Genomic DNA, 6309 nt, shown 5'->3' on the forward strand with positions numbered 1-6309 from the left:
AATCAGGGACAACGATATACAGCTGCCTCTGATTGAGAACCATACCAGGCCAAACACAGAAATCCCAAACCATAGAAAAAGGAACATAGACAACCCACCCAACTCACGTCCTGACCATACTAAACAAAGACATAACCAAAGAACCAAGGTCAGAACGTGACAGTACCCCCCCCAAAGGTGCGGACTACGGCCGCAAAACCTGAACTTATAGGGGAGGGTCTGGGTGGGTGTCTGTCCACTGAGGCGGCTCTGGCGCAGTACGTGGACCCCACTCCACCATAGTCTTTCTCCTCCTCTATACCCGCCTCCGTGGCCTCTTTAACGCGGCGACCCTCGCCGCCGACCTCGGACTGGGGACCCTAACTATGGGTCCCGAATGGACAGGAGATTCCGGCAGCACCGGACGAACGGGAGATTCCGGCAGCACCGGACAGGCGGGAGACTCCGGCAGCTCCGGAGTGAAGGGCGATTCCGGCAGCTCCTGGCTGACGGACAGCTCTGGCAGCTCCTGACTGATGGACGGCTCTGGCAGCCCCTGGCTGACGGATGGCTCTGGCAGCTCCTGGCTGACGAGCGGCTCTGGCAGCTCCTGACTGACGGACGGCTCTGGCAGCTCCTGGCTGACGGACGGCTCTGGCAGCTCCGGGCTGACGGACGGCTCTCGCAGCTCCTGGCTGACGGACGGCTCTGGCAGCATCTGGGTGACGGATGGCTCTGGCAGCTCCTGGCAGACGGACGTCTCAGACAACTCCTGGCTAACGAGCGGCTCTGGCAGCTCATGGCTGACAGACGGCTCTGGCAACTCCTGGCTGACTGACGGCTCTGGCAGCTCCTGACTGACGGGCGGCTCTGGCAGCTCCTGTCTGACGGGCGGCTCTGGGAGCTCCTGACTGACGGGCGACTGGCAGCTCAGGACAGACGGGCGACTCTGGCAGCTTAGGACAGACGGGCGACTCTGGCAGCTCAGGACAGACGGGCGACTCTGGCAGCTCAGGACAGACGGGCGACTCTGGCAGCTCAGGACAGACGGGCGACTCTGGCAGCTCCTGTCTGACGGGCGGCTCTGGGAGCTCCTGACTGACGGGCGGCTCTGGGAGCTCCTGACTGACGGGCGGCTCTGGCAGCTCTTGACTGGACGGGGCGGCTCTGGCAGCTCAGGACAGACGGGCGACTCTGGCAGCTCAGGACAGACGGGCGACTCTGGCAGCTCAGGACAGACGGGCGACTCTGGCAGCTCAGGACAGACGGGCGACTCTGACAGCGCTGGGCAGGAGGAAGACTCTGGCTGCGCTGGACAGACGGGAGCACCTGTAGGGAGGAGACGGAGAGACAGCCTGGTGCGGGGGGCTGCCACCGGAGGGCTGGTGCGTGGAGGTGGCACCGGATAGACTGGACCGTGAAGGTGGAGGTCTCGAGCACCGAGCCTGCCCAACCCTACCTGGCTGAATGCTCCCCGTAGCCAGGCCAGTGTGGCGAGGTGGAATAGTCCGCACTGGGCTGTGCTGGCGAACCGGGGACACCATGCGTAGGGCTGGTGCCATGTACCCCAGCCCTAGGAGACGCACTAGAGACCAGATGCGCTGAGCTGGCTTCATGGCACCTGGCTCGATGCCCACTCTAGCCCGGCCGATACGAGGCGCTGCTATGTACCGCACCGGGCTATGCCTGCGCACCGGGGACACCGTGCGCCTCACGGCATAACACGGTGCCTGCCCGGTCCCTCTCTCTCCATGGTAAGCACGGGGACTTGGCTCAGGTCTCCTACCTGACTTAGCCACACTCCCCGTGTGCCTCCCCCCAATACATTTTTGGGGCTGCCTCTCGGGCTTCCAGCCGCGCTGCCGTGCTGCCTCCTCATACCACCACTCTCGGCTTTCGCTGCCTCCAGCTCTTCCTTGGGTGGCGATATTCACCAGCCTGTGCCCAGGGTCCCTTGCCATCCATAATCTCCTCCCATGTCCAGGAGTCCTGAGATCGCTGCTGCTGCCCGTTAGTTACCACGCTGCTTGGTCCTTTGGTGGTGGGTGATTCTGTAACGCTCGTCCTCTTCTTCTGACGAGGAGTAAGAGATATCGGACCAATTTGCAGCGTGGTAAGTGTCCATTTTAATATGTACAACTGAACACTACAAAATGCAAAATAACAAAGCGAAAGAACGAAATAAACGAAACAGTCCGATATGACACAAACACTGACACGGAAAATAATCACCCACAACTCAAAAGTGAAACGAGGCTACCTAAGTATGGTTCTCAATCAGGGACAACGATATACAGCTGCCTCTGATTGAGAACCCTACCAGGCCAAATACAGAAAACCCAAATCATAGAAAAAGAAACATAGACAACCCACCCAACTCACGTCCTGACCATACTAAACAAAGACATAACCAAAGAACTAAGTTCAGAACGTGACACTTTAGAAGCTTCTGATAGGCTAATTGACATCATTTTAGTCAATTGTAGGTGTACCTGTGGATGAATTTCAAGGCCTACCTTCAAACTCATTGCCTCTTTGCTTGACATCATGGGAAAATCAAAATAAATCAGCAAATACCTCAGAAAAATAATTGTAGACCTCCACAAGTCTGGTTTATCCTTGGGAGCAATTTCCACACGCCTGGAGGTACCACGTTCATCTGTACAAACAATAGCACGCAAGTATAAACACCGTGGGACCACGCAGCCGTCATACCGCTCAGGAAGGAGACACATTCTGTCTCCTAGAGATGAGCGCACTTTGGTGCAAAAAATACAAATCAATCCGAGAACAACAGCAAATGACGTTGTGAAAATGCTAGATGAAACAGGTAAAAAAGTATCTATAGCCACAGTAAAACGAGTCATACATCAACATAACCTGAAAGGCTGCTCAGCAAGGAAGAAGCCACTGCTCCAAAAACCGCCATTAAAAAGCTACAGTTATGGTTTGACTACAGTTTGCAACTGCACATGGGGACAAAGATCATACGTTTTGGAGAAATGTCCTCTGGTCTGACAAAACAAAAATAGAACTGTTTGGCCATAATGACCATCGTTATGTTTGGAGGAAAAAGGGGGAGGCTTGCAAGCCGAAGAACACCATCCCAACCGTGAAGCACAGGGGTGGGAGCATCATGTTGTGGGGGTGCTTTGCTGCAGGCGGGACTGGTGCACTTCACAAAAGAGATGGCTTCATAAGGAGGTAAAATTATGTGGATATATTGAAGCAACATCTCAAGACATCAGTCAGGAAGTTAAAGCTTGGTCGCAAATGGGTCTTCCAAATAGACAATGACCCCAAGTATTCTTCCAAATTTGTGGCAAAATGGCTTAAGGACAACAAAGTCAAGGTATTGGAGTGGCCATCACAAAGCCCTGATCTCAATCCTATAGAAAATGTGTGGGCAGAACTGAAAAAGTGTGTGCGAGCAAGGAGGCCTACAAACCTGACTCAGTTACACCAGCTCTGTCAGGAGGAATGGGCCCAGATTCACCCAACTTATTGTGGGAGCTTGTGGAAGGCTACCCGAAATGTTTGACACAAGTTAAATAATTTAAAGGCAATGCTACCAAATACTAATTGAGTAAATGTACAATTCTGACCCACTGGGAATGTGGTGAAAGAAATAAAAGCTTAAATAAATCATTCTCTCTTCTATTATTCTGACATTTCACATTCTTAAAGTAAAGTGGTGATCCTAACTGATCGAAGACAGATAATTTTTACTAGGATTAAGTGTCAGGAATTGTGAGAAACTGAGTTCAAATATATTTGGCTGAGGTGTATGTAAACCTCCGACTTCAACTGTATATAGTACACACCAGCACTTTTCCCAATGAAGTCAAGATTTTAGAGCACTGCAGGGCTTGGAAACATTGCTAATCACAAATTATATGCACCATTAAATTAGAAATACCAAGAGTGTGGACTGTAGACAATCAAAAGTAGCAAAATATTAATTAAACATTTTATGAATTAAAGGGAAAAGGCCAGCTGCTTGGCCCTGGTTGAGGATGCAGGTGGCTCTTCCTCAGGGTCTACACACTACAGCCAGTTACAATCACTCATGGGAACAACTCCAGACTATTTGTTTGTCTGTCTGCTTTCCTGCCTTTCAGTCAGTCGATTAGCACTTGTTGTCTCTGCAGGTATTCGCTCTCCAGAGGTACTGTGTCATCTCCAGCAGAGGGAGCTAAGTCACAGAAGGGGTACAGCATCACCTAACGAGCTGTGTGTTACTAACACCACTATACGACACAGAGTAAATGATTTGTACATAATATGTAACACATGAAGTGTCTCAGGCTTGGCAGGTAAAGATGGTGAACCATAGTGAGGTTCAGTGTAATTATGAGTGGTGTAAGTACCAGAGGTCAGGGTTCAAATGCTTTGGCAAAGACAGCTGGATGGGTAATTACAGACCCCCTGTGTCATCAAGTCTCAACTCGTTCCCTAACTTAGCCTGTGATGAGAGTCCACATGGATGGGTTAAAATTATGTTCTGTTCAGCCTGGGAAAATCCCCTGCACATCATGTTTGTTCTGTGGTGAAGAACACCGACTCCTTTCTGTTCTCTTTGATTCAGACACGTTGTACACTTGTCAGCTCTCTGGTGGTGATAGCACAGGTGGAAGGCTATGTGTGTGAGTGTGTGCATGGTGGAAAGGTATGTGTGTGTGTGCGTGAGCATGCGTGCGTGACAAGCCTCCAAGCCTCTCATCTACCAGCTCCGCCCCCTGCCGTGCAGCCACGGCTCACAGTAAAGACGTCGCTAGGCAACCAAAATCAGGAAAAACAACATGAAACAATTTAAGAACTATGTCAGAGAGAAAAGAGAGGGAGTGAGAGATTATCTCATTTCCTTCACTGCTTGTCATGCAATTGTAATGTATTTCCCCCTTTTGGCCTGTAGATGACAGCAGTGAGGAGTTCAACTGAGTTTATAATGGGTCAACAAAGTGCACTTCAGATGTGCAGTGCATACCATACTAACCCTTATCTACCCTACCGCTGCCATATACAGGAGATGTTTAATGAACATTATGTCTAGGCTTTAGAAGTTCTCTCTACTGTGCACAATGTCATTATACTGACGGGAAAGGAAAGATGTACCGCAATCTGTACTTACCTCTCTCTCTCCGTAGGTCTGCAGTATACCAACTATACAATCATTTTTTCCTTCCTATACATTTCATCTACCATATGTCAATGACTTTTCGAGAAATTGTATATTCCAAGTATTCAGAATGATAACATTTCTATTTATTATATGTTGAAAGTTTTATTTCAAAGCGGCACCTCCACCATTGTTGCACTACTGGGCGAGGTTGTTGCCACCCTAACTCAGCTATTCACTGGCAGCTGCAGTTGAGCACCAAGATGTAGCAGATAAAGCTGTTCCAGAAATGCTCTCCAGGTAGCCTCAGATAGGAGAGTTATTCTCTCTCTGACACGCCATGCCCACCCAGACACACGTCTTGTCCATGTTCAAGTACGAGTGTGTGTGTGCGTTTGTGTCTGTGACCAAAGGCACGTAACACATGCCTAGGCAGAGGGCTCTGACATCAGGCCTGGCAGTGAGGTCACTGATGCAGGTTTGGACATACCCAGATAGATAGAGATCTATGAAAGTGTTATATTTAATTATATTCCCACAGCGTACTGGTGGTCAGGAATAGACATGGCACCTGGCATTCCAACAGCATAACTAACATCCTCTGTTTATTCCTCAAAAGAGAAACTCAAATATGCTGGTTATCTTGTCATCTGTCATTTCTGCGTTGACATCATCCAAGGGACTTTTTTTTATCTTGGCAGGTGGGGCTGGTTACCTGAAAGGTCTGGATTTCTGACATTGTTTGATGTGCTCCATGGGTAAAGTAACTGTATTCAGCTAGGGGGAAGGGCTAACTGAATGCATGCCAGCTGCTTTTATGTCAGCAAGTTATGTCAGTGGTCATAACACTAAGCAGCCCAGTTCAACTCAACACAGTCCAGAGTTTCCCTGTTCAGTTCATGCCGCCATAGTAAACATAAATCCGGAACACTCAAATTAGTATGATAAGTTACATTTTATATGGTTCATGTAAAACCGAAAGGAGGTAAAAACAAAAGGAGGGTGGTTAGTCAGGGTGGATGGGTAGGCTTATTACGTGAACATCTAGGAACCCAAAGGTTGCGTGTTTGAATCGCATCACCGACAACTTTAGCATTTTAGCTAATTAGCAACTTTTCAACTACTTACTACTTTTTTGCTACTTTTCAACTACTTAGCATGTTAGCTAACCTTTCCCCTAAACCTAACCCTTCCCCTAACCTTAACCCTAA

This window comes from Oncorhynchus tshawytscha, linkage group LG04, assembly GCF_018296145.1.
Source record: "Oncorhynchus tshawytscha isolate Ot180627B linkage group LG04, Otsh_v2.0, whole genome shotgun sequence".
Classification (NCBI taxonomy): domain Eukaryota; kingdom Metazoa; phylum Chordata; class Actinopteri; order Salmoniformes; family Salmonidae; genus Oncorhynchus; species Oncorhynchus tshawytscha.